At 43.5% G+C, this 18,237-nt stretch overlaps 1 pseudogene across 1 annotated transcript in view; it reads right to left on the reverse strand.

Annotated features, from left to right (window-relative positions):
* Nucleotides 1–7,214, reverse strand: part of LOC148865088 (putative inactive histone-lysine N-methyltransferase SUVR2) — a 59,343-nt pseudogene extending 52,129 nt beyond the window's left edge. The window contains exons 1-5 of the transcript XR_016109587.1: nucleotides 6,998–7,214; nucleotides 5,893–6,175; nucleotides 5,756–5,794; nucleotides 5,025–5,652; nucleotides 1,754–3,026 (exon numbers count right to left, since the gene is read on the reverse strand). The product of XR_016109587.1 is annotated as a putative inactive histone-lysine N-methyltransferase SUVR2 (transcript). The remainder of the gene's footprint in view (nucleotides 1–1,753; nucleotides 3,027–5,024; nucleotides 5,653–5,755; nucleotides 5,795–5,892; nucleotides 6,176–6,997) is intronic.
* Between the last annotated feature and the right edge of the window lie 11,023 nt (nucleotides 7,215–18,237).

Raw genomic sequence — 18,237 nt, forward strand, 5'->3', positions numbered from 1 at the left:
CATCACAAAGCAATTTGTTTTAACAACTTGCATCCCTCTTCTCACAAGGTTGTCTAATTAGAATTGTGTCCAAGGTGGCCAACTAAACAATAGAAAAAAAAACAACTTTAGATGGCACAACTGCACACCAAACTCTATTACTAGGGAAATCATACTCCATTTATCTATCCAGACTAGAAGGAGCTAACAAAGAATTGGCCAAATTTCTCCTAGGCCTATCAATTATAATCTGAGTAAAGTTTCTATAACAAATCCCTCATTGAGGTCACCTCCAATCGTTCTGGCTTTCCTAAAAATGGGATTCCAATAATAGCATTTTGCACTTGGTAATACTGTAATAGTCAGCCATACATGCCTCCCTGTCAATAGCCACCTCAAACAGGGCAGAGAATAGGTCTTTAGAGGTCTGTCCTCACACGTTCTTCCAGAACCTGATTGTTTGACCATTGCCCACTATACATTTTAACCCCATATATAGCAGTTGTAGAATTTATCAACTCTCACTTCCACACAGTACAAGTGTACAAATATAGGGCTATCACCTGGTTTTTATCCTCATAGCTTAAGTTTTCAGTATATTAATAAAACCAAAAGCATTGTTGCTTTCCTTTCTCATTCTTTCTTTTGGATCTATCACATGTCTCTTCATATTTGAGTGCTTCAACCACACCAATAGTTGAATTTCTAATCCAATTAGGAAGTGTTGAAATTCTCCATACTTTATTGTATAGTCCAGCCTACCCCTTATTGCTTTCTTGATAAAATCATCTTACATGTTAGTCAACTCCCAATACATTTTTTGGTAACTAGAAACTTTATTAATGCCTAAAAAAGAATGCTACCGTAAAGTGTGCACTAAGTAGACCTTTTTAAATGATAGGATAGGCCCAGCTACCCATCACCATTTTCAAACATTCGACATCATGGGTGATGACCCACCCCCCTCCCCAATACAGAACTCTTCTATATACCCATTGCATAGATAATTCATCAACTGAACTATTGGCTGATCTTGGGGTCCAAATAAATGTTGTCCGCAATTCCCTAGTCAACTATAGTGTTTCTCTCACTTTAATGCCCATGAATCCAAGATGAGCCAAACAACAACCATCCTTGAATCACCTTACCAGCCCTCACTACACATTCCAGAATCTATGATCCTTATATTAATCACCATAACCAATAACACCAACTTACTTCACCTTTAAGTTGAACCACGAAAGTTGCATTAGAAATAGAATCAAAGCCATCCTAATTTCAGGCTGGTATTACAGAAACTCACTCCTATCAGCCCTAAAAACCCTACCAAAGACATTGTAAAACTATCCTATTTTTTTTATAAGATATGAATTTTATTGAAATTAAAGAGAAACAAAAGAAATGCACAAGGTGGAAACTACAACCACAGAGGCACAAGTTGCAACCTCAATGAGTAAAAAGCAAATTACAACTGTGCCCAAAATAACTGATTCTAGTGTACGCCTTGCTTAGCTAAGCAATCAGCGACCCCATTGGCCGATCTTCTTTCCCAAGGAAACCTTGCTTCAATGTTTGTGGTTAGCCATTTTACTCTTCACAAAGCCCCCCTAAATGGCCAAGACGCTTTATCTGGTTCCCTTAGCCACCTGACTACCAGTTTAGAGTCACCTTCAACTAGTAATCTGCCAAAGCCCAACTCTGTAGCAATCTCCACTCCTTGTAAGACTGCAAGGAGTTCCGCATTCACAGAATTCCCTACTCCAATGGGACCTAAGACATCAAAGGAGTAATGCGATAGAAGTCAGAGGCTTTAATCCAATTTATAGCCCTGTTGAGTAGACAATCCCAAACCGTAACCTTATCTCTCTCCTTATCATTGAATGTTCTAGCATTTCTTTCCTCCCAAACTGTCCATAATAGAGCTGCCCTAACACATCGCCACATAATCTTACCTCTCCGCTTAGGCCATCTGAAAGTTGTAGGGTCAAAAGAAATTACCTCATCTAGAAACTCCTTCTTAACTAAGCCTTCCCGGTTATAAGCAAACTCTCCACCAGTTTCACGTGCACATGCACAAGGAATGGATGATGACAAACAATCCCCAAAACAACTTGAACAACAATCTTCATCTGCAATTCGAGCAAGTGAGAAGTTGACATACCCATGTTGATAAACTATGTTCTTTGGTATGTAATAAAAAATTGGTGGATACTGCTCATCACTGATCTCATTGGCTACTGAAATTCTGACTTTTTCTTCACCTTTGGATATGTCATTGACATCATGAAGAGGTTTTACATCATCAAAGGAAATTTTCCGTTGCTGAACAACCACTACACTACGTGAATTTGAAGATTCTGGACCTTTCAGCTCTTTTTTCTTCTTATTCCTTTTATCACTAGAGCTCCGTGAAACATTCCAGTAGAATTCTAGACCATTCAAACCTAGAAGCCTTGGTTTTTGGGATACAGGCACCCTAATAGAAGAATGCAAATTTGTAGATCCATTTGAAGAACTTTCCAGCATGTGGAAATTGCTCAGATTATTATACTTGGAACCAAAATCTTTTCGACTATCAGATTTTTGCAATGAACCAAGTTTTGGCAACATATTAGTTAATCTTTCTTGTTTATCACCAGAAAAATCAGTACCCTGTTCCAAAAAGCACAGACACAATTCCTTCATCAGCTTCATCAGAGAAAAACCAGGCTCAGCAATTCTATAAGATTTGCGACATTTATTTTCCACCATCTTTAGAACCGTATCTAGATTTGGCATGTGAAAGTCTGACCGTCCAAGGTCAGACCTATAGCTAAGAGAAATTTTGACCTCTCCCAAGGGTGATGAAGCAATCTCGAAATTAGCAAGAGATTCCTCCTGGAGGTTTGGAGGCTCAAAATTACTTCCAGACTTGAATGCAATGTTCCCAACACCATCATTTCTCCCTTTTTCTTCCACGTTTTTAGACAACACAGGTTCCCGTCCATCTGCCTTGGCAGAACCAACTCCAACTGAATAACTCCCCCTATTTACTGGATCTGGGATAGCTGTGAAAAACAAAGCTAGCCAGTTAAAAATCCATTAAGCATTGCCTTATTCTCCAATCAAATTAATATAAGGCATATATGCAACTTATTCAGCAAGGTTTGAGAAATCAACAAGCTTACTACTTTTAATAATAACAACAATGGAGAAATGGTCAAGGCTAAAACAAACAGTTTAGCTGCAAGGCAATGCTACACCTCTAATAGATAAAACAAAACTTTTAACTTATACATAAATAGGCAACCATACCTGTGAGGGAGTTCGGATGGGCTCCCCACAGAGCAACCCACATGCACATCCAACCTTGCATTGGGAACATCTCCCCATTACAAGTACGGGAGATGTTTCCAATGCACGGTTGGATGTGCATGTGGGGTGCGCTCTATGGGAAGCCCATCCAAACTCCCTGTCAGGCTGTTTGCAAAGGAAGATGGCACTTTTTGGGGGTGGAGGGTTACCTAGCTTAAATTCTGAGTTATAAAGGTACCCCCACCTAGGGTTTTGACTTTTGAGGAGAGAGAAGGAAAGAAGGGAAAAAGAGGAGAGGGCCCTAAACCTTTTTCTTTTCTACAATTGTTCTCACTCTCTATTGAATAGAGCAAAGGACCTGCCCCTTGGTATGTAAGTATTTGTGTTTTTCCTTTCATTATTCTATTTTGATCTCTAATCCTATATTTTATTAGTAAAAAATTAGACTTCTTTAATAGCTAATAACAGTTTTTGGCATATAATAGTTCTATTAAATACTTAGGTTGTAATAGTCTGTTTGAAATATTGCAATTAATGGATTTAACATGCTATTGCTTTTTGCATACGATGATTTACTACAAAACTCTTTATCATTTAGGAAAAAACATTGCTATTATTCAATTTTCGTACTTGCTGGTTGGAATAAAGAAATAGAAATCAACTTAGAATATGGGTTTCTTCTTTTTCAAATTCCATGAATATTGGGGCATCTAGACAATTAGGTGTTACACTGCTACCAGGAATCACCAAGACGCATTAAAAACCATGAAGACAACATGGCACAATAAACAAATCAATCATTTATACTTTATCATGAAACACTAGAAAGAATAGTCATGTTACAGTTCCTCTACTAAATGGTAGAGGAAATGTAAAAAAGGGGGGCAGCTCAATGCACAAGGCTCCCACCAACGCAGGGTCTGAGAGACAGATATACACAGCCTTACCCATGCAGAAAAACTCAAACCATTTCTACAATCAAAATAATAGCATCCAGGCATCTTAGTTGAAGAAGGCTTTACACTTTGTGCCACACATACTTGGGTGTTTTTTACTTGGGTGGAGGTAAGATTAACAGAACCTTATTATTATAGCATTTGCTATCCTCATCCAGTGCATTAGTTTTTTTTGTCTGGCATGTCAGTGTCTATAGTCTAATTACAGAAGCTTTTGTCATAGCAGTGTGCTCTTGTCACGTGACAACAAGGAATCACCAACTATAACATGCATGTAACCCCCATGTTCTGTAAGATGTTATATTGTTAGTTTTGTGTTTCAGTGTTGAGTTGGTAGTTAGTAGTTATTTAGTGGTGTGCGCATGTTCTGGGTGCATGGTCCCCAATCCACTCATCTCCATGTAAATATAGGGAATGCATAGAATGAAAAGAGTAGTCTGATCTTTTGTTATCAGAAAGTTGGCACATATAATGAGTTGGAGGTCTGGTTGTCCCTCAAATGGTCACCTTTTCATCTGTCGCTTAGAATTCTCTAAAAAGAGGCAGAGCCAAGAAAAAGAAGTAGTGGGTTGCTAGAATCCATTCCGAGGTTTTCAACCAAAACTGTGACAGATCTCCTCATCTACTGCACTAGTTTTTCTTCTAGCATGAGTGTCTATAGTCTGATACGCTAATTGTGCAAGCATAACCCAACTCTTTTGTCTATTTATAATTTGCTTTTCAGTTTCTTATGGATCCCTGCATCAAACCTGACTGAACAACAAGGAATTTAATATAAGTAGAGAGATGATCTACCTTTATTTTTCATGAGACCTTGCTCAGGTGGGTAGATCATAGCAAGTGAAAGTTCAAACTGTGGCAACTCATCAGTGAATGGCTCACTTTTCGGCTTCATTAAAGCATTATAACAATGAGAATTAGGCTTTTCTTTGGGCAAAAGAACATTTCCTGGCTCAATATTTGACTCTTTTAAGCATACTGCTAGAGAGAGTGATCTTTTCTCCCTAGGAGAAATTTGAAGTGAAAGAAGCTCTTTTCCTTTGTCTCTATGATGTATCCGAGGGGTGACAGCATCAGATTCAGTTCTTCTGTTCCTAAGAAATTGCGGGCATGTTTCTGCCTCTTCCTGCTGAGGACAAGGTTGAGGCAAGGCACGTTCCTTTCTTTTGTCCCTAAGATGTGTCTCAGGTGACACATATTTGGATGCAGATCTTTCATCTCATTGAGATGACTCCTCTTTTTCCTGTGCAGAACAAGATTGGTCTGAAGCAGTGCCTGATTTTGCCTTTCTGGAAGAATTTTCACCTAGTGCCAGGCCAGAGATAACAATAGAAGATGATGCATGGCGTCTCAAACACAGCCTTTTATGTGGATGTTCAGAGTCATCATGTAGTAGATATTCTGTCCTTACATCATCAGTTGTCTGCTAAACAAGGTCAAGGGCAACATCAATTAAGAGTGTATATATAAGGGACTCAAAATCAAGCCAAACCAGTGAAGCGAGTAACAAGAAATAGACTACATACTTCAATATTCTCAACTCTCTTAATCGTCCTTTCTGCTGCCTGATAGTTGAGACCAATAAGTTTAAACATATTGAAAGAAATGTAAAACAAAAAACTAAAATGCGTAAAATTATCTGAAAGAAGGAAAACAAAATGACCTCAGTCTCCTCATACTCAAATATAGCATCTGCAAGAGCTCTATAGTTTTCTTCTTCAATAAGTTCCCATTTTCTTTCATACAATTTCAATAGATTTCTCAGGACAGGTCTTACAGTGTCTTCAGAAATGCCTAGAGCTTCCATAGCACTAAGGGCCTTAGCTACTCTTGGGTTAGGACCTTTACGTGACATTTCTTGTCCAAAACCTAGAGAAACCTTAATGCCAGAACTAACTCATCACCTCTGCCACACTCTTTCTCTACGGAGTATTAGTGCTCCAAACCTGTAGACACATTTGGGCAGACCAATAAGAGGCGGGGAAGACAACAAAATCCAGAACAGGCGTACTTAACTAGGACTAACAAGTAACCAAAAAAAAACGAAAAAGAAAAGAAATCTTGTCATTGATTCATTGAATGCTGCAAAAGATTTTTCCTACACTGAAAGATTAGAAAATATGGAACTACCAACAAAATAATGCGAAAGGCCTAGATAAATGAAGTTCATAGACTGCAATAATTAAGCTGATCAAAAAACAAAAAGACTGCAACAATTGCAAAAATGGTACAAGAACTACTAGGAATTAGGCTTGCAATGACATAAGCTATTAAAAAAAAATAGAAACTTCAATTTTAGTCAATCCAATACCTCCAGAATCTCAAGGAGAAAAGACCAGAAAAAGAAAACCATTTGAGATAAAAAAAAAAAAAGAGCTGAAACATGTAAATTGCAAAATCAAAATAAAACGCATGACCCCGTATGACATTCAAATCAACAGAGAAGTAGAACAACCATTAGTAGTAAAATGAGACACTTAGACACTTAGATATAGATAAAAAAAAAATGAGACACTTAGATTCTTAAAGGAACATGTATAGAAATTTCAAGACATGACAATAAGGAACTCCGCAAAAAGTCAACCTAACAATAAAATACATAAAACAGACGACGACAAGCAAATTTTCAAAAGGATAAATAGCACAAGAACAAAACCCAAAAACATATAAAAAAGCACAACATATCGAACAACTTGGGAAAAATCACTGAAGTACATCTTCTACCACTAATTTAACACAAGAAAAGGCTTTAAAGAGCAGTACTTTACTTTCGAGTTTCGAGTGAATAAGAGCTCTCGAGTTTCAAAGATGGTATGAAGAGAAAAACATAAAAAAAGTAGCGAACAGTCATAATAACGTTAACGGCGAAGTTACAGTAATGCACATTGAAAAAAGCACAAAACTCATCCCCAAAAAAATAGAGTAGGCAGAAACTTCCGATACTAGTTCCAAGCTCAACCAAAGGCGAATAAAAAAACACTACACACGAAACCATTTCGATCAAAAAAAATCAAGAACAGAAAAATCAAAACAAATATCAATTAATACAAACCACGTATGTACAGCACTTGCGAAAAATGTCGATAGAAAAAGGAAAGTGAGAGCTAGGGCAAACCGGGAAAGAACTCAATCTAGAAAACTTGCAGAGTAAGCAAAGAGGAAACTGACGATACGAGAGAGTTGCATGAAAAAGGAATGAAGCTAAGAGAGAGAGCGAGAGAGAGAGAGAGAGGGGGACGTGTAAATGCGAAAGTCCTTTCCGTGTATGCAAGCCCTTTACATTCTTAGATACATCATATGTCTTATTACCGTTGGATGGAGCATATGGTGTTTGAAGAAGAATCTCGATTTCATCTAACGGTTTAAACTCTTAAAAGTAGGTAAAGTATACCTATCGCACGATCCGCAATGTACGCATGGATTTTAACATGATGGTTGCTAACATGCGCCTTAGTGTTAGCATAGGAAATTACTGCGCATAATAAACCACAACTGTCCGATTCAATTGACGTCCTCTTCATTGAACGGTGCATATATGATACATCCTGATGTGGGCTAGCCAGGCCCAGCCCATTACAGGCTGGGAGGCCCGGCCCACTAACGCTTGACAGCGCCAGCCACCACAGAGGAGCCCTACATGGAGTTACACGTACTCACAAAAATTTGTCGCCTGGCTTTGTATGGCTTTCATATGGTGCGCTCATCTCCACATGCCTCCAGTTCGTTCAAGTATAAATATGAAGTAACTCTCTTTTTAGAAGGGATATGGATTCCAGAATTCTGATACAACTCTCCCATTTACTTTTAGTGCCTTGAATTAAACTTTTGCACCTACCTCGCTTCATTAGCATTTACTCCTAGGGACCCAGTGCATCTGAGGACTACCATCGAGACCTCGTCTACACCTTCCCCCACCTTACACCTCGTACTAACTTGAGCATTGGAGCCTCCACCTCTGGTCTTCACCCGAGGCCTCTAACATCTCTTGTTTTGCAGTACCTCGGATCTCCAAGAATCTCATTATTGAGCCAACGACCCGCAGTCCTCGGCTTCTACCATACTCAGAAGGGAGCACCACACCCTGGTCTACAGTCCTCAGCCTTAGCTTACCCTCTTTAGAATCGTCAAAGCCTTTCAGCCTGCCTTTGGAACTTTGGGGTGAATTTACCTCGTTGCCATCGGCTAATCCGAGCAGCAACAATTGGCGCCATCTGTGGGAAACATTGCTAAGACGATTCCTTAAAACTCACAAGAAGAAAAATCTTTAAGTCCTCCTAAGTTCAAAAGTCATGGTGTGAAAAACCAGGAATAACCAGAACCTAGTCACCTATGAGCAGTTTCAGGAAGTCCTTGACCGTTTGGACCGCCTCACTCAGCGCATAGAAGAAGTCTGCCCCCGAGCAGGAGGTCCCTCCCGAGGCGACCGCCCCGTTGGGGTGTCAGAGGACCAGGTTCGATGCGAGCACGTCAAGCCCACAGCCCTCAACCAGGGCGAAAATTAGCTGGTCGAGCAATCGAAGTCGGGCAATAGCCGACCCCCCACTTGACCTTGGAGGAATATTCGACCTCCCTGCCGAAAAGAAGAAGTGTCCGCCCAATCCGAAGACAGTCACCAGCCTTTCGAGCAGCATCACCGCGACCGAAGGAAGATCCCCGAGGACAACGGCGAACACCTAGGCCACCCCGAAGTTCGCTCTCAGGGAGATAGCCAACGTCATGCCACTCCCCCACTTGTTTCGGATCTCTAGGATGCTCTAAATGATTGTCGCGCTCGTAGGGGAGTGCACGACCCGGCCTTAGAGTACTCGGGAATCCAAGCTGATACCCACCAAGTCCGCGAAGACAGAAGTGGGGCCCATGCCCCCGCCGATCTTTGGTTGGCCAAGTTGCAAGCCGAGCTTGGGGCCGTCAGAGACGAGCTTCGTCAAGTCAAGGAGAACCGAGCTGACACCTCCGCTAGTCACGACAATTCCACCAACCACATGGACGCGTTCACCCCGAAAATCATTTCAGAGCCTCCCCCCAACACTTCAAGGCTCTTACTTTGGAGATGTACGACAGCTCCTCGGACCCCGGCGACCACCTGGAAAGTTTCAGAGTGCTCATGATACTCTCCGGGTACTCCAACGCCTTAATGTACCGAACTTTCTAGGCCACCTTCAAGGGGGCAGAACGCCGCTGGTTCTCCAGCCTCCCCCCAAGGTCAATCAGTTCGTAGGAGCAGTTTGCCAACATGTTCCTCACCTGCTTCATCAGCAGCAGACGGTGCTAGAAGAGCATTGTTTTGCTCATGTCCATCAAGCAGAAATCGGGCGAAAGCTGGCAGTCTTACATCGTCTGCTTTAAAAAAGAAGAGCTCGAGGTTAGGGACCTTGACCCCATGGTCTCAATGCAAGCTGCCATCAATGGACTCCGAGCTGCCTCTGCCCTCAAGTGCTCAGTCGCCAAGACGTCATCGAAGACAAAGCTAGAGTTCCTCAAAAAGGCCCAAAAGTACATTGCACCCGAAGAGGTGATGAGAATAAAAATTATCATATTTTTATCCCTTAATATTCAGTATTTTACACTTATTTAGTACCTAATTGGACTCACTATTCTTGTATTTTGATTTAGGGCACGAAAGGTGTATGGTGAAAAACAAGGCTAATCGGATAATTTTTTACAATTTCGGCGCCATGCGGTAATCTAGACATAACTCTCCCATCCGGACTCTGATTGATATGATTCAAGATGCATTGGAAAGATAAGGAAAAAATATACAACTTTCATGTTTTGAGTTTTGATAGATACAGACTGAATTGAGGTCAAAATCGATCTCAAATTCTAAGCCAATTTGTAGAGAAGCCCAGTTAACAGAGAAGCCTTGCAGCAGCCCAATTCGTTGAAGAAGCCCAATATGAGTGCAAGAATAAGAAACATCAAAGAGTCCTATCAGATTCAATTTTCTATTGTATTTCTAGAAGGATAAAAGAGATTAAGATTACCAGTTAAGAGATAGGAGTAGATTAGATCTAATCTAGGCATTATCTATTAGAGAACTAAACTCCCAATGAAGAAAGAACTCCTTAAAGAAGCAGGATATAACTCCCTCCTAAGTCTATATAAAGGGGGCAAACTAGCACCCAAGATCATCATCAAATCCTCCAAGAGAGCTTCAGCCTTCAAAAAGAGCAATCAACAACCAAGGAGGAAGAAGCAGAATTCGCTCCCTCTCATCTGGAACTACGATTTCATCATGAAGTGTCTGTAAGGTTTTAATTTCTGGTTGAATGGTTAGGGAAGCTTTGATTCTATAAACATTGTGAGATCTAATTGATTTTCATTTCAGTTCATTGTTTATGGGTATTCATATGTTTACTGCGATTAGCTGTGAAGATTATTTTTATTGATTAAGCAAGAAGGCGCCCTTGCTCATTCAATGAGAATAATCTATGGCCGATTGAATCTCCAGTTTCGTATATGATTGGTAGGTTTGATCATGGTGGCAACTAACAGAAATTGATCGCAAAAAAGTTTTCGATCTATGTTAGAAAAATGTATGATCTGGTTTAAACGGTTTGAGCTTATAAGATCGCTGACCAGAATTGGGTATCTCCCCTCTTAATGTTATTAATAGATTAAATCCTAAGAGCTTGTTTACGATTGTTTATTAATAAGAGAAGCAATCAAAGAGCTTGTTTTGGTTGTCGAATAATACGGGTACAGGCTGGCTATTAGAGCTTGTTAATGGCTATAACCAATTTGTTCGTAAACATATGAATTTATCCTTGCATCGAGGATCAATGATAAGAATCAAAGCTGAACTTGTCCCTTCAACCAGAAGCTATCTCCCATCAATTTGATCCTTGCTTTCTGTTATTTTCCGTTATTTTCATTATTTCATCTTATTTTTTTATCTTCACAAACCCCTACTTCGTTCACTTGGAAATAAATCAACCCAATCCCTATGGAGATGACCTTGCTCATCACTATCTACAAAAATATTTAATTCGAGCAGGACTTTTATTTTTGGTTGGATTTGACACCCACCAAGAGGCTTCGGCCAGGGACCACCAGGAGAAGGAGATCGAACGCAATGGCGGGCCCTCGGGAAAGAAAAGAAAGAATGAAGACTCTCGAGGTGATAGTGGCAAAGATAACAGGAATCCGTCAGCCCTGACTACGGCTTACAGCCAATATACGCCACTCAACTCCTCCCGGACCTAAATCCTGATGCAAATAGGCGAGAAAAAGTTCATGAAGTGGCCTGCGAAGATGAAGAGGAACCCCAAAAAGTACTACAAGCTTCACCGCGGTGTCAGCCTCGATACCGAGGACTACTATGAGCTGAAGAACAAAATAGTCCTTCAATCGCTGTGGGCATTTGAAACATTTCGTTGGGGGCGAAGCTGGTGCTTCGTCCTCCCAGCAATAGCAACACCAACACTAGCAAGTCGCCAGAGTTATCAACATCATTGTCGAGGGCTAGGCCTCGACCTGCAAGGCCTACGCCAGGCAATTGAACATCCAGGGGCCAACCCCCAAGAGGCCAAAGTAGCATGAGGACCTCTCTTTTACGAACGAAGACCTCAATGGGATCACAGTCCCCCATGATGGTGTGTTGGTAATTTCGGTCGTAGTAGCAAACTTCCTAGTCAAGAGGATTCTCATCGATTGTAGCTCCTCGGCAAACATTCTCTTCTATGAAGCCTCTGAAAAGATGAAAATAGCGCCAAACCATCTTCAGCCCACCGATGTTCCACTGGTCAGCTTCTCTAGCAATGTTGTTAGGTCGGAAGGAAAGATCACCCAACCAATCACGGTAGGAACTGAGCCTCGGCAGGTGATGAGGATGACGAAGTTCCTTGTCGTGAGGATTGACTCCCCCTATGATACAATCATGGGGAGACCGACCCTCCATGCGCTGCGAGCCACCATGTCCTCCTACCACCTCGCCCTCAAATTCTCAACCGAGCATGGCGTCGAAGTTGTTCGGGGGGATCAACATACCGCCCAACATTGCTATGTAGCAGCACTGAAGGGCAAGAACAAAGAAGCATTGCCACTTGAGGGCCTTGACCTCAGGGAGGAGCCAGCGATCTGAGGACCTCGTCTCGGTTACCTTGGATGAGGATGAGCCCGAGAAGATGGTCCGTGTCGGGTCCAACCTTCCCCCAAAGAGCCTATCCAAACTAGTAAGTTTCCTCAAAACTAACATCGGCGTTTTCGATTGATCTACCACTGACATGCTTGGAATTTACCCTTAGGTCATTACTCACAGGCTGAGTGTAGACCCGAGCTCTAGGCCAGTTCAATAAAAGAAGAGGAACTTTGCACCTGAACGATGGAAGGCCATAGGAGAGGAAGTTGACAAGCTACTCGACGCCAGATTCATCTGAGAGGTATACTATTCTAACTTGATGTCGAATGTGGTTTTGGTTAATTGAGCCTGCCTTAAGGACAATTTTCCTTTGCCAAGAATATACCACTTTATCGATGCCACTACAGGATATGAATTGCTTAGCTTCATGGATGCCTTCTCCGGAAACAATCAGATAAAGATGCACCCCGAAGACGAAGAGAAGACATCATTCGTCATCGAACATGGTACATACTGCTAAAAGGTGATGCTCTTCGTGCTTAAAAATGCAAGAGCTACCTACTAGCGTCTTGTTAATAAAGTGTTCAAGGATCAAATGGGGAGGAACGTTGAATCCTAAGTAGATGATATGGTGGTGAAGAGCCTGAAAGCCAAAACCCACACCTCGGACATGACCGAGACCTTCGACACTCTACAAAAGTTTAATATGAAGTTAAACCCCAACAAGTGTGCCTTCGGCGTCACTTCGGGCAAGTTTCTAGGCTTCATGGTCACTCAACGAGGCATCAAGGCCAACCCTGAGAAGATACAAGCCATACTAGACATGGCACCTCCTCGGCCGGTGAAGGAAATCTAGAAGTTCACTACCCGAGTGGCGGCACTTAATCGCTTCATGTCAAAGTCAGCTGACCGATGTCTTCCCTTCTTTCAAGCCAACAAGAAACTGAAAGACTTCCAATGGACGAAGGAATGTCAGTGAGATTTCTATGAACTCAAGGAGTACCTCGCCTCACCTCGCCTCCTGACCCCCCCGGTCCCATGAGAAACTCTATACCTGTACCTATCAGTCGGGGGTGAAGCAGTCAGCTCAGTCCTAATCAAAGAAGATGGAGCACAGAAACCGATATACTATGTCAACAAGGTACTGTGCGATGCCGAAACCAGATACCCCGAAGTGGAGAAGCTGGCCTTCGCTCTTGTGGTCTCAACCAGGAAGCATAGGCCATACTTCTAAGCTCATATCATCATAGTGTTAACAAATCAACCCCTCAGAGTAGTCCTCACCAAGCCTGAGGCCTCGGGGCGTTTAATCAAATGGGCCATCGAGCTTTCCGAATTTGACATACGGTACCAATCGAGGCCCATCATCAAAGCACAAGCCTTCACAGATTTTGTGATGGAGTGTACTTTTAGCCGAGCTCTCCTTTGGGCCCTAGAAGATGAAATGGGAGAAGGGCACCTGGTAGGAGATGCTCCCCTTGCTTGGAAGCTTTTTGTGGATGGTCATCCAATGCCAAAGGAAGTGGTGCTAGCCTCCGCCACATGGATCCCAAAGAGGTTCATCAGGCTACGTTTCCCTCGTAGACTGAGGTGGAGAGCAATAGCTCAGACATTCACGTGCCGCACTGGTTGGTCCGTAGTCGGGATGCGGTAGAGACCCCTGGGGTTCCTAAGCAATTGCTTTTGTGGGATGATGATGGAAAACATCACTAAGGAGGCCGAGAATACTGGGAACGACACCTTGGAATGCTCACTCATTCGGGCAGCGGCTCAAGTAAGCTCGTACTCACTCAGGTTGCTTTGAAGTAGATTTCTTCATGCTAAGGATACTTTTGATCTTCACAGAATGCATGCTCGACAATAGCTCTAGTTCACCATCTTCAGAACTTGCGGGGAATGTACGAGAGAGAGCACTTTGAGTACCTACGACAAAAGGCTCAGTTGGTCGAGCTTTGGGCGGCATGGGAGTGGTCAGCCATGCTGGAGAAGGAAGTAGCCTAGATGATGGCCCAGTTGGCTGAGCAGTGAACATAGTGCGTGGCCTAAGGCAAGAGATCGCCAAGCTGAAGGCGGAGAAGGAGCAGCTAATGCAGGAGGTCGCTGAGGAGGCGGTAGATCGGCACAAGACCTCGGTGGAGCTCCGACAAGAGATGGACCAGTATGCCTCGACTTCAATTGAAGCTAGATTCAGCGTCTTCTGCAGGAGGGCTCTACGTCACTACCCAAAGCTGAGTTTGATTGCGCGGACTTGAGAGGCGTGTGGCTTAGACACTGCACCTGCTTCAAACAATCTTATTGATGAGGAATCCGACAGGGATGAGGATGGTGAGGGCGGTGACGAGGCCGCTGATCCCCCTGCCGAGGATTGAAGAGTTGGGGGTTCCTTTCTTTTTCTTGTTCTTGCAATGGCTCGGTATGTCGAGCTTTCATCTACTATACCGACTGTTTAACTTAATGAAAATTTTTGTTCTAAACTTGTGTGCATACATACATTAATTTTTTTTTTGGTTCCCCGACTAGTGGAGCCAGAGTATATTCCGGTTTCTCATCTCCAAGATGCTCAATTTCTGGTCTCGAGAGCCTTTAAGGCCCTTTGAGGGCTGGCTGTTCTTCTCTACGTTAGGCTCGAGTTGTGGACAGTTGAGTCAAGTGACGTTACGCTGCTGAGCTACGCGTCATGGGCTCAGGCTGTTCGAAGATCAGCCGAGTCAGTGAGTTGTGCCGAGCTACGCATGTATTGTGCGGTTGTGTAGTGCGGATTACACGGTGTGTGTGTGTAGTGGTGCGTGTGTATGCGGTGTACAGGACAATCAGACGTGTAGCTTGAATAAAACATTCTACATTAACTATTAGATTATTGGTAGTACATTTGAAGATTCCCTGTATTCCAACTCCTCAATATTGGTCAGCCATCGAGGTCTTCAAGTCTGTAGGTGCCCGGTCTAAGAACTCTGGTGACACTGTATGGCCCTTCTCAATTTGGTATGAGCTTGCCCTCCCCGGGTGCAGGCACAATGGCTCTATGGAGGACGAGTTCACCTGTCTTGAACTTGCGTCTTCTGACTTTGGAGTCGTAGTATTTTTCCATCCTCTACTGTTGTGCTACCAACCTGACATGTGCTCGGTCCCGGACTTCCTCTATCAGGTCTAACTTTGCTTGGAGGTCCTTGTCATTCTAGTCTTCATCGAAGAGCTTGGTTTGATGGTCGGTGTACAACAGTGGTTCGGTGGTCGATCTTCTGGTTGATGCAGAGGGCCTCGAACTTTTGGTTAGTGAACTGCATCCCGTTGTCCGTGATGATAATGCGCAAAACACCAAACTGGCAGACAATACCTTGACAAAAAAAGTTTTGGGCATTGTGCACGGTAATGCGTGCCAAAGCTTCGGCTTCCACCCATTTGTTGAAGTAATCCACTGCCACTAGGAGGAACTTCTGTGCAACCGCAATGGGGAAGGGACCGAGGATGTTCATACCCTACTGTGTGAATGGCCACGGGCTGGTGATCGGCTTCAAGGGGATTACGGGTTGATGATGGAGATTGGAATGCCGTTGACAATTGTCGCATTTCCGAACTAGCCAGGCTATGTCTTGCTTCATCATTACCAGAAATAACCTTTCCGAAGTGTCTTGTGTGCTAGGGTGTATGCGCCGGGGTGATCTCCGCAGATACGTTCATGGATCTCCCTGAGGATGTAATCTGCCTCGGTTAGGGAGACATTTCAGGTAGGGGAGAGTGTGCGAGCAGCGGTAGAGCTGACCTCGGATGAGGCAGTACTGGGTTAATCTATGTTGAAGTTTCTTTGTCTCTGTCCGATCTTCCGAAAGCATGCCTTCTCGGAGGTACTGTGTGATGGGGTCCATCCAGGACAGACCGTGTTGTACCGGGAGGATGAGGAGAGTCCTCAGTGCGATGCTCGGCTGGGCCAGTGTGTCCAATCGTATTGTCTTGTCTAGGTTGGTTTTTGGAGAGCTAGCTAGCTTGGACAACGCATCGGCTCATATGTTTTTGGCATCTACTGGATGTTGAAGTGTTCAAGCCGATGGATGAGCACTTGCACCTTCTATAGATAACTCGCCATTGTGGACGTTTGCGTCTCAAACTAGCCGTGGATCTGGTTGACTACCAGTTGAGAGTTGCTGAAGGCTTCCATTCTCCGAGATCCTAGGTCTAGGGCGAGGCGAAGTCCGGCAATCAAGGCCTCATACTCAGCCTTATTATTGGATGCTTTAAACCCAAACCTGAGAGCATGCTCTAACACCATGTCATCTAGGCCAAGGAGAATGAAGTTGGCCCCCCTGCCTTGCTGATTTGATGGGCCATCCACATGCAGAGACTGAGCTTTGATCGTGAGTTGAGGTGCGTATTCGATGTCAAACTCACTTAGCTCTACACTCCATTTGATCAAGCAGCCATATGCTTCCGACCTTTGGAGGACTTGCTTGAGCGTCTGGTTGGTGAGCACTCAAATGCTATGGGCATGGAAGTATGGCTTGAGCTTTTTGGCCGAGGTGACCAATGCCAGGGCCATTTTTTCCAAGTTGGAGTATCGGGTTTCCGCACCGTTGAGGACTTTGCTGGTATAGTAGATCGGCGTTTGTACCCGGTCTTCCTCCTTAACCAACAAAGAGTTGACGACCTCATCCCCGATTGAGAGGTAGAGCAATAGCTCATCCCCTGGGGTCGGTTTTGGTGAGGAGAGCCGGCGAGCTCAGGTACAACTTCAATTCTTGAAAGGACCGTTCGCATTCATCAGTCCATTGGAAGTCTTTCAATCGCTTGAGGGCTTTGAAGAATGGCAGAAATCGGTCTGCGGATTTGGACATAAATATACTAAGGGCGGCTACTCTATCGATGAGTCGTTGCACTTCTTTTGAGTCCGGGGCAATTGCATGTCGAGGATGGCCTATATTTTCTCTGGATTTGCCTCAATCCCCCTCTGTGTCACCATGAACCCTAGGAATTTACCCGAGCGGACCTTGAAAGTGCATTTGGTTGGTGTTTAACTTCATCTTATACTTCCTAAGGGTGTCGTAGACTTCCTTTAAGTCGGCAAGGTGGTGTTTAGCCTTCTTGCTCTTCACAAGTATGTCATTGACGTATGTTTCCATGTTTTGTCCGAGCTAGTCCTTAAATACCTTATTCACCAGCCGTTAATAGGTGGCACCAGTGTTCTTGAGGCTAAAGGGCATCACCTTGTAGCAGTATAGACCACAATCGGTGATGAAATCCGTTTTCCCCTGGTCATCTGGGTGCATTCAAATCTGATTGTACCCCGAGAATGCATCCATGAAGCTCAGGAGTTCATGCCTTGTCGTCGCATCAATGAGCTGATCAATCCTCGATAAAGGAAAGTTGTTCTTAGGGTAGACTTTGTTTAGGTCGGTGAACTCAATACATATCCTCCACTTTCCATTGGCCTTCTTATCCATCTCCACGTTGGTCAGCCAATTGGGGTATTTGACTTCTCGAATGAAGTTGGCGTTGAGTAACTTCTATACTTCATCAATGATCACTTGCCACCATTCTGTGGCAAAGCTTATCTTCTTTTGCTTGATAGGTTGGTAGCAAGGGTTGGCATTTAGGCGATGTGTGATGATTTTAGGGTCAATCCCGGGCATATCCGCCGCCGACCAAGCGAATACGTCAGAGTGGTCCCTCAGTAGTTGTACAAGCTCTTCTTGGAGGCGGTCATCTAGGAGAGAGTTGACCTGGACTGTCCTCTTGGGGTCTTCTTCGTTGAATGGCACCTGGATGAGGTCTTTGATTGGTTGACCGCTTTATGTTCTCACCTCGTCCCGTAGATCATAGGCTTCGGCCATCAATGTTTCTGCAGCTAGGCGTGGTCCTCGGCAAGAGAGCAAGTAGCACTACTGTGTAGTTGTTTGGTCTCTATGCGCTATGCCTATGCCATATTCGGTGGGAAAC

Source organism: Nelumbo lutea, chromosome 3, assembly GCF_056320005.1.
Source record: "Nelumbo lutea isolate HS-2025 chromosome 3, American lotus-T2T, whole genome shotgun sequence".
Classification (NCBI taxonomy): domain Eukaryota; kingdom Viridiplantae; phylum Streptophyta; class Magnoliopsida; order Proteales; family Nelumbonaceae; genus Nelumbo; species Nelumbo lutea.